We start from the raw sequence: 10,698 nt of genomic DNA on the forward strand, positions 1-10,698 counted from the left end.
AGGGCCTTACCTGCTGGATTTGTTCATTTCTTTGCTTGCTTGCTTGATAGCTTGTTTTAAAATAACGCTCAATCTAATAAATGTACAAGTGTTGCCTCACTGAAATTGAAGTGGTGCTTTAGGATGTTGACCTGAGTGATTGTTGAAGAAGGAAAGTCACCTAACACATCACGGGGGGGATAGTGCTTCCCCCAAGTAATCAAAGAATACTACTAACTCAGATGTTACTTGCAATGAAACAAAAATCTATATAGTACAATAATTTTATGAAGCACTATATTTATATTTTAAATCCCCACACAATACATCTACCTTCTATTTTCCCTTTCGTGCGAGATTGACAGGGATTTATTAAAAGCTTTCTGAAGTATGGTCCTAAGGCATGTTTGTTTAATTTTAAACTCAACATCCAATTACGTTACTGGACCAAAGAAACACCTTCATTTTTCCCAAGTCCTAATTGATCACTTGTAAATCTGGTTTCATGCCATAAGTTTTTAGATTTTCTCATGTGTTTACAGAGCAAATGCAAACCTCGGGGAGGCCCATGTCTTGCTGAGGTTCCTTGGTTAATAGTTGTCCAATAAGAAACCTTTATTCCCCCAACTCCTCCTTTGTGTTTCTATTTTCCTACCTGCATTGATTACATGATACCCTTCTGTGCAGAAAACCAGACTGATGATAGACAAATTCAGCTTTTATTCTGTACTGGACTCTGCAAAACACCCTCTGAAATTGCCTTCACCCTACTGCCTGCTTAAGTCATCCAGAAAACAACCCAATTCATGTTTTAATAAGTTTACACTTCTGTTACACCTATTATTCAGGGCTAGCAAATCATTCTACCAACGTTAATGAATTTTGATGATGTCCCTGAAAAAGAGATTGAGGGTACGTCTTACCAGCATGACTCTCTGGGGCCATTTTTATGAAGATGTTGGTAACCCCTGGCTGATCTTCAAGTGGACTCTTGTCGGAGAGAGGGGCCTGTTTAGTTCTGCAGTTAGTCCATAAACCTACACCTCTGAACAGCCCCATCCATCTCAGCCACAAACCACTTTTATTTCAGTGGCATGTTACCATTTTAGAAACCTCCTACGTGTCCATTACTGATTCTTTCCTACCACAACCCCAGAAAAGAGGGAGTTACTTCCAGTTTACAATGCAGGAATTGTTCCTGGTATAACTAAAGTGATCTTTCCAAAGGCCAGGCAGAACCCAAGGCCCGTAACCAGAGGGAGTCATTCATACCTACTCGTACCAAGCTCTCAGATGTGGTGGGGAGTCCAGCAATAAATACATAGACATGATCTCTGCTGTGGTGGATTCAGAGCTGGCATCTACTGACCTAGTGGAGTACTTACAGTTTCTGACCCCCAGGAAAAGAGGACAGGGCCTAAAACCATTATAGATAAATGATAACAATCACATTTTTCCTGGATGACTCTTCACAGATCCTAACTTCACGTCACAGAACAGCAGATGATTTGCAGCAGAGAATGGGACTAACTGAGTCACAGCCAAAGAGTAATTCTCTCTCTGTGAAGGAAAGATATTTTGTGTGTGTTGGCATGCAGAGCTCATGCACAAGAAAGACGATAGAAACAGCAGGGTCCGAGGCCTACCAAGTACTGTGCACTGCGTCGTCCTCCAAACCTGCAGCCTCTCCAGGCTCCATGCCTGGAAACCCACGGGGCTCCACACCCATCCTGAATACCTTGTGAGCTGCATCACCATAGAAACTTTTGGGGGCTGTATCCTCAACCACACATCCAACTAATGGAACTGCACAACTTCCTTCGCAGCTGGGGAATGTAAAAGTGAATCTTACATTTAATCAGACTCACAGCATTGACATTCAAATCAAAAGGCTTTGTTAGGGCTGCTGGAAAATGGAGTGTCATTTTGCCAGCACAGTGTTTCACTCAGAGCTGCATCCTCCTGGCTTTGAAGTGCTAAGTGAATGGTAAAAAGAAAAGCTTTTTTGCTTCAGGGTCTGGGAGGGTGGGGAGAGAGGAAGGAAGGGACAAAATCTGGATGAATAACTGGGAAATGAATAAATGCTGCTAAATCAAATTCAAGTTCAATGCAAATGCTGTTGAAAATCCCTGGCTTGTGAGTTTTCCTGTAATTTGTTTTTTCTTTTTGTCTTTTAAAGAGGCAGCAGCATTTATGGAAAGAGGCAGCCTTGGAACTGGAGCCCCACACCGTACTTGCCATGTCGGAGGTGCAAGGCGAGCCACTCAACCCTGCTAACCTGAATCTCCCAAATCGTAAAGCCGGGCACCAAGTTCACACCCACCGGAGGCCTTTCTGACGGGAAAGGCACGCATACGTGCACACACAGAACACACTGCATGACGCCTGACACGCGGCAGACACAGACATAGTCCTTTTCCTTCCGCTTTGCTCCTTGCTATTCAGCCAAAGTGGTGCCAACACTGGGCAACATCATAAAGTTCTGGGTGCCTTATGTACCTTGCATTTGAACTAAGATGAAAGCAGTTCTGGGATATGGGTGCAGACATCCCCATTTTATAGCTGAAGACACTGAGGCTTAGAGAAGTTAACAATGATTAAACATTATCCAAATGTTCGCCTCAGCAGTGCACGTGCTAAAGCTGGAACAAGACAGAGAAGACCAGCATGGCCCTTAGCCAAGGATGACTTAGAAATTGATGAAGTACGTTCCATTCTTTAAAAAATATATCCAAAATTTCCAACTGAGAGAAAATCTCGACAATCAGTGCTTTCAGCAGGGGAGCATTTTGTAGCACAGTCATCCAATACTCACGTGATTACTAAGGGGAATCTACCTCTATCCAATAACAAATGCTATGGCTTTCTTGCCCTATAGGGCATTGACTACTTTCATGCATATATCTTATCCATCTTATTTCTGAGGTTCCTTTTTCCTGACCAACAACATACACCTGACCTCTGACACTTTTTTGACTAAGTTTTATCATCCCTCTGGTTTCTTCACTGAAGAGATAATAAATTTATGCTGTGCGCTCACAACATATTTATAGGATTTTGCTCTTTGTGAAGGCTGCAGGGATGGCTGGGAAGGTGAATGAGCTACTCTCTCTGGCTGTAGTTTCTACAGACTTGACTCCTTCTGGACCACAGAAACCAGAGCTGGGTTATGAACGTCGGGCCCTTGAACTCCAGAATGCAAATGAATATGGTAACTGCAATACACTTCAGGGCAGTGCACACTGGAATCTGGAACCAGGAACTTCTTCAGAAATCTGGGAGGCTGTGTCCCCCTATTCCTCATTTACAGGAGGTGGGAGCAATGGGGGAAGGTCTCACAAGGCAGGAGCCTCTGCAGATGCATAGCCTTCAAGATGAGCAGATTTCCTGACTCTCATCCTACATGAAGACAATTTCTAAAGAGCCTTCCAGGATTGAGAATAAAATAAAGATAATAACAGTGTTGATCACTGATGCTGATCATTCCAAAGCCCTTAACTTAGTGGCAGCTTCACATCAACTCTATGAAGCAGATACACTGCGATCTCCGTTTTCATAGGAAACTGAAGTGTAAAACCAGCAGAGTTTCTCCAAGAGCATCAAATCTAGGGGTGCAGAGCTGAGTTTAGAGGGAACTCAGGCTACGAGGTTCATGCTCCTCTGTCCTTCTGCTTGAGTATCAGCATGGCTGTGGAGGACCCCAGCTCTGGGCCTTGGCTGGTGTGCAGTTTTGGCTCAGTCCCCTGGCTTCAAGCAGAATCGCTATTTTTATTCCTGCTTGACTTATGAGAAAGCTCAAATGGGAAGCTCAAATGAGTAAGCAACTTGTCATTTGGAAAGGGTAAATGGGGGAGACTTGGAGGTAAAAGTATTGCATTTTAAGTCTCTTCATTGTTCCTTTCTGGTGAGACTGCGGCTGACTTCCTGATCCTTTTCAGATATCCTGTACCTGGACCCAGTGCCGAGTGGAGAGAAGGCTGAAGAGCTTTTTCCTGCCATCTCTTTATATGGATAGAGATGCTGCAGCTCAGGCCTGTGTGTCACCAGTGCAAGACGACAGAGGAAGGCAGAAGGGGGAAGTGGGAAGAGCCTATGGGATTTATCCTCACCGTGCACAGTGATTTCACCCTTCATGCTCTCGCATGATTTCCCTCCGGCCTCCTCCACTCACTGCGCTCAGCCTCACCTTCCTCACGTCTCTATAGATGCAGCTTTGCAGAGCACAGTGAAAAGTAGCCTGGCTCATCCATCATACAGCAGAACAAGGAGACAGGAATGGCCCTGGGCCTACAATGTCTATGTGTCTTGTCCAAGCTCAGCCTACACTTTGTTTGGCCGAGTCCTGAACCTCCACTTCCTCACTGGGGCATGGACCAGGTTGGCCTGGCATGCTAGGGCTTCAGGGAGTACATTTGTGCAGTGAGTGACAGAAGAAAGTGATGTCAGTGAGAAGGCCCTGCAAGGAGAAACCCTACCTCCCCTCACAGAGACAGGTGGGGAGGAGTTCACTGCATGACCTGGAAGGAGCTGGACAACTTCTTCTAACTTGAGACAGAGCTGGTCACCTGCTCTAAAACAGAAAGGTCATTCAGAAAATAGATAGATGGAAAGGCTGGGAGACCAGCTTCTTAGCACACGGGCACCCCTGATGTGTTATCTGCAGATGGCTGTGATGAAAAGGCATGGGGAATGTCTGCCAGCTTGCCGTAGACCCATTGCTGGCTGACTCCCCACAGTCCTCCCCATACAGTGCCACCTAAGACCCTGCCCCTTATGGCAGGCACCAGCCCTTCCCTCCTGAGCACAGAGAATCATAGATCAGAGGACAGCCTTGGCCTGGTAGTAAAGAATAGGGTGCTTGAACAAAGCCATTCTTTTTTAAAAAAAAATATTTATTTTATTTATTTATTTGTGGGGGGGGGCAGCTCAGCCCACCAGGGGGCGGGGCTGGCTGGCATGTGGTGCTGGGGGATTGAATCGCAGTCCCTATGCTTTGCTAAGCCTGTTCTAAGTAGGTGCTTTAGACCACTGAGCCATCTCACCAGCCCAAAGCCATTCTTTTTTAAGCTTCTTGTAATCTATAAATGAGAGGAGAGGTAAACAGTGCTCATAGGTATAATATGCTCATGGGTCAGACAGTATAGTGTCTCTTCTAATGCTTAAGCATCCCTAAGAAACACATGCACCCTCTTGACAGTCAAGGATGCAGACACCCAAGCTAAGCTCTTTGCAGGTAATCAGATATCTAGGACGTGGTTACCTGTCTCTAAGTCTTCACTTTCTCCCAAGGGGAAGACATGCACATGAGTGCAACTTTCCTCCTGCACAGGGGCCCTGTGCTGTCTACCCCTGGCTGTATTGCTTGTCCTTACTGGCATTCTTTCTCTGACTAACTTCCAGGAGACTCTCAAAGGACTAGTTTTCATCTTTCACTTCCATCCTACTATACTCTACTCCCAGGTGAGAAGCTAAGGTGGCCTGTTAAAAATAAGTCAGATGATGTCATTTCCCACATGAACCGCCCCCCATGGTTTCCCAGTTTACTCCTCAGATGAATCCTTGTTGCCAACTTCAAAGCCCGACCTAACTTCTTGCTGTCTTTACAGCTTCCTTTGCCTCCGTTTTTCCTTCTGTTTGTCCTACTCTCCTTCCATACACATCCTGTTTCAGTGATCTTTTCTCAAAGAGGATGGTCCTGACTGCCTGACTCAAATCACGCTTTTCTCCCCTCTATTGCAAAACTATTTTTGTTAATATTTATTACTGATTGAAACTAAAGTTTACATTTATGTCTCATTTATCTCCCTTTCCTATACTGACCTTTATTAGATCAAGGAGGTGTGTGTGTGTGTGTGTGTGTGTGTGTGTGTCTGTGTCTGTGTCTGTGTGTGTGTCTGTGTGTGTGTGTGTATTTTTAGGTAAGGGTCTACAGGACATTCAGGGACTCACTACTAGATCAGATTCATAGTGAGCCTCCCAAGAGCAGGGATTACAGGTGTATGCCACTACATCCAGTCTCAATTGCTGTCTCAGCACTCCCTGGGGGCAGGACTAGCATGCAGGCCCAGGGATCGAACCCCTGACCGCTGCGCCTGCTTACAGGCACTTTAATCTGCTGAGCTATTTGGCCAGCCCTACAGAGTTTTTTGTTTATTGCTGTGTCAGCAATCTTCCACCACCCCATCCCAGCCCTCAAAAGAATCAAGGAAATGTGTTGAGCCATTGAGGATTGATCATTCTATCTGGTAGTTGAACACAGTCATTTTTTCAAGGCTTTCCCTGCCCTAAGTTGATTTGCTCAGCAGTGAAGGTGGTGGTAACAGAGGAGTGAGAGCACACAGCCACTCTGGAGGATAAGCTTATTTGAATATCTTGCTCCGGGCAGAAGATGGCAATGTTCAGGTCCTAAGTCTGTCCCTCTGTGTCCTAAGACTGATCCAAATGGCCTTTCAGAGCGCTAGCTTTATTCTGGAGATCTGCTGCCATCCAGGGATATTACATAGTTTATACATGTGGCAAGCGCTCACCTACCAAACGGTGAAGAGGAAGAGATCTTGATTAAATTGGCTATTTTAGTTAATAAAATACAAATCCTCCAACTCTTTTTTTTATTCATTTCAAGCTCTGTCTAAATGAGATATTTGGTGAAATATGTAAAATGCAACCCTTTTTTTCTAACATGAGGTGTAAGATTTAGATGCTAATCTTAGAGATCCTCCAATCTGGTCCATTTTAAATGACTAATGAGTCCAGAGTCCTTTGGCCAAAATAACGTGGAACTGAAAAAGGTAAGAAAAGGGTAGGCTTCCCCCAGCCCTTTGGTAATGGACACATCGAAGCTAAACTAAGCCCAGGATTAACTTCATTTCTTGAATTTCCTGCCTCTTGTCCCAAGAGCTCAGAAACAGTTTCTGATTGAAAGGACTAGCTCATTCTCTGCAGAGTAAAAGAACAAATCGATGACCTTGTGAATACTAGGCTGTCTGCACCTATCCTGTGCCAGACAATTCTTTTCTTTTCTCACAGCATTTGATGTCATGATTGCAGTGGGTATGTACTCCTCTCTGTATGCATGTTGAGTACACGTCCATTGCCGGAGCAAACCTCCGAAGAACATGGACACTACCTTGCTCTCATCACCACTGGTCTTAATATCAGGCCTGGCACAAGGCAGGTGTGGGATCAATATTTAATTGATGAATGAATAAATGGGTGGAACCAACTCACCTGTCTTCTACTTGTACTCAGATGGATGTCGACTTTTCCTAGCATGATGCCTTCCAGCTTCTTATCAGCACTGGACATTCCAGACCTTACAGCACCTAGAAGTGGAGAAGGTAATTCATCTTTACAAACAGCAATAGTGACTCCCAATAGTGTTATGGCTTTCTTAAATTTGTCATCCTAGGTGCAAGCTGAGCCTGGCAAACAAGCCTGCCAGCTTCCCCATCAGCTCACGATTTCTGGGATTGAACCGCGTGGACAGGGTGTGACTCATACCTGGATAAACAGCCAGGAGTATTGGAAACACAAAGTCATACCATTCCTGCCATGAGGTCTGGTTCACAGCCTGCATCTGGGGAAGCAGCAGGTCACACTACACCAGCGTGTAGCCTCTTTTTCCCTCTTCTGCTCCCAACCACCTCGGACTTCTCTAGAACCTACAACCTTTGACACTATGTAATCTAACGAAAGACCACATTCCAGCAATACCAAACCTCTGTTTCCTGTACCTCAATGGTATACCAAGGTGAATGGAGCCTAGATTCAAATCTCCACTCTGTCATGGATCTGAGATCCTCAGCATCCTCGTTTATAACATGGGTGGTTATTAAGGACTCAATAAGGCAAGGCATGTAAGATCATGTAGAGCTGAGCCTGGTGCTTGCCCATCACCCCCACCACAGCCATTCTAGGAGGTGCTCTGTGCATATCCCATCTTGTAGTTGAAGAAAACAGGGCTCAGTAACATTAAACAACTTCTTCAACAGGGTTCTCTCTGCTGACCCTGGGAGAAGTAATATTCAAATGCAGGATTCTGTGACCTCAAAACCCAGGCATTAGGAAGCCACAAACCAAAGGACTCACTTGCACCTTGAAGGACACTGCCATCTGGAACAGGATGCTGGAGAAAGCCATGCTGAGCCCACAGAATTAACTCTCAATGTGACTCACGCTCAGAGTCACCTGGATGTAGTAAAAACTTTTAAAGGATAAGAGCAATCCTTCTGGTCATCTGAAGGCCAGGGAAAAAGTGTCTTCTCCTCTATCAGAGTGTTAGAGCAGCCTACTAGCACCCCCCCCCCAGGCTGACCCAAGGTGCACTAGGATTTGATCACACCTGCTCTCCCGGGCCTGTATTCACCTCACCCAGAGATGGAGATGACCAAAGGGTGTGTACAATGGAACTTTCAATGTGAAAACATCTGTAGAAAGGACAGGGATCTACAACATCCTGTTATTTAGACCTCCCCCTAGTGTCCTTGAGGGAAGTCTCTAAGCCCCCATGTCAAGTCTCCTGCCCTTTGCTAACCTACCTCAAATGCTCTTTCCTGGAGGACAGGGACGTGGTATTGCCCAAGGGAAAATCACTCAGTATTCTTCCAGCCTGCTGGCTTGCAAAGATGGTGAAAGAAGGGTCTTTCCAGAGAAAGGGATGAGAAATCATAGAGGATGTGCACAGGAAGTTTACAAGATAAGCAAACTGAATTTTGTTTATTTTTTTTTGTTTATTTATTTTATTTTATTTTTTTTGGCGGAACCAGGGATTGAACTCAGGCTCTTGAGTTTGCCAGGGAAGCACTTATTCCACTGAGCCATCTCCCAGGCCCAATGAGAAAGACATTTATTTTCCAATGCTTCCATGGGGAGGAAGTACTCTTGAGGTACCGTGGACTGAACTCAGGACCTTGCGCTTGCCAGGCAAGCGCTTATTCTACTAAGCTATCTCCCCGGCTTTGTTTATTTTAAAGGAAAATAAACTTGCCTTAACAGACTGAAGCAGACAAATTCATTCCTCTTAACAGAGATGGGAACAAGATTAGAGCTGTAACCCTAAGACAGAAACAAGAGATCTGAGGCTGAGAATATCTCCCTGCTTGCTCTCAGGAAAGCAGGGATGAGGCAACTGCCCTCCTCCAAGTCTCCTGATGTGGCCCTGGCTCCCTCCCCAGAACTGTTGCCTCTCTCCCCCTCCAACATTCCAGCACACTCTCAACCTTAAATCAATGTCATCATCTTACCACTTCTGCCCCTTCTCAATTACCACCTCCACCCCAAGTCTTATTGCACAGGCTCTTGCCTTAAGGACCCTCTTCTCTCCAAGATAAAAGGAATCCTCTCCTCATCCTTCAGACTCAGAAAAGCAATTTATTTTGTCTGTTCTTGGTGAGTTTGTTTCTACGTCATGGCTTAAGCCACCATCCCAAGGTCAGAAACGCAACTGAAGGACAACCTCTTGACTTCCTGTCCTGTGATCTCTGGGTGGCATCAAACTCCCTTTCAAGTTCCAGAAGACAGAACCTGAAGTGAGAATGGAAACCAAAGCAGAAGATTTTGTTGCTTCCACCCAGCTGTCAAACAGGCCACAGAAGAGGCAGCAGAGGGCCTTGGACCTCCCTGTGAAGGGCGTGTTTGTCTACAGGGGTGCAGCTCTGCTGTGCACAGGGATAGCAGAGGCGTCATCTGTCACCCTGCCAACTCCTAGGAGCACCCATGGGGCTGCTCACATACAACTGGAAATATAAGGCATCAGAATAAAGCTCTGCATGCTGAAATCCTATAGGGCAGGTAGGCAGGATTAGACAGAATATTTGCCTCAGGGATTTAGAATTGAGGGCCAATGCCTAAAGATGAAGGCTGACTAACAAGAGATAATTCCTAAACAGCCCCAAATGGCATAACTGTTTGTCTCCTGCCATCCCTCTACTTCTGCCCTGTGAGTCTCCTGGTGTGTTTCTGCTGTCAACCTTTGCTCCTTTGACCCAGGAGAAGGTCATCCAGCATTCCACCACTTCCTATCTCCAGGACAGCATTCTGATTAGGCTAAGCCAGAGGTTGGCAAACTAAAGCCCCACGTCCCAAGAGCAGTCAGCTACTGCTGCCTGAGAGCAAGGATGAATTGTACCTTTTCAATTGATTGGGAAAAAAAGAAACCAAAAAATATGTTTCTTGAGACATAAAATATATAAAATTCAGGGCCGGCCAGATAACTTAGGGAACTAAAGTGCCTGCTTAGGCAGAGTGCAGCAGCCGGGTTCGATCCCTGGTGTGCCGTGCCGGCCCCACCCCTGAGGTGCACTGAGACAGCAACTGAGACTGGGAGTGGTGACGCATGCCTGTAATCCCAGCACTTCCCAGCACTGAAAACAGGAGAATCACTCCGAGTCTGATCTACATAGTGAGACCCCGTAGACCCTGTCCTAAATTCAAAACAATGAAATTATAATAAAATTCAAATTCTAGAATCCATAAATATTTTAGTATTTTATTAAGATGGAAGCCTAGTACAATGTAATTTATACACCAAACATGAACAACTCAATGGCTTTAGGGCATATTGACAGCCCTTTACAACTATTACCAAAAATAATTTTTTTTTCAGCTCACCAAAAAAGAATCTCTGTCCCTTAAGCTATCACCTCAGGGATTCCTCATCTCCTTAAGCCTATAGATTTTTATTTGTGGCTATGCATAAAGTTTTAATGGAACACTTTGGCA

At 45.2% G+C, this 10,698-nt stretch overlaps 1 non-coding gene across 1 annotated transcript; it reads left to right on the top strand.

The window, feature by feature from the left end:
- The first annotated feature begins 2,593 nt into the window (after positions 1-2,593).
- LOC111816319 lies at positions 2,594-2,698 on the top strand. Its single transcript, XR_002820745.1, has one exon. It is a non-coding gene; the product is annotated as a U6 spliceosomal RNA (small nuclear RNA).
- The last annotated feature ends 8,000 nt before the right edge of the window (positions 2,699-10,698 follow it).

The sequence above is a fragment of the Octodon degus genome, unplaced genomic scaffold (assembly GCF_000260255.1).
Source record: "Octodon degus isolate 3935 unplaced genomic scaffold, OctDeg1.0 scaffold00029, whole genome shotgun sequence".
NCBI lineage: Eukaryota > Metazoa > Chordata > Mammalia > Rodentia > Octodontidae > Octodon > Octodon degus.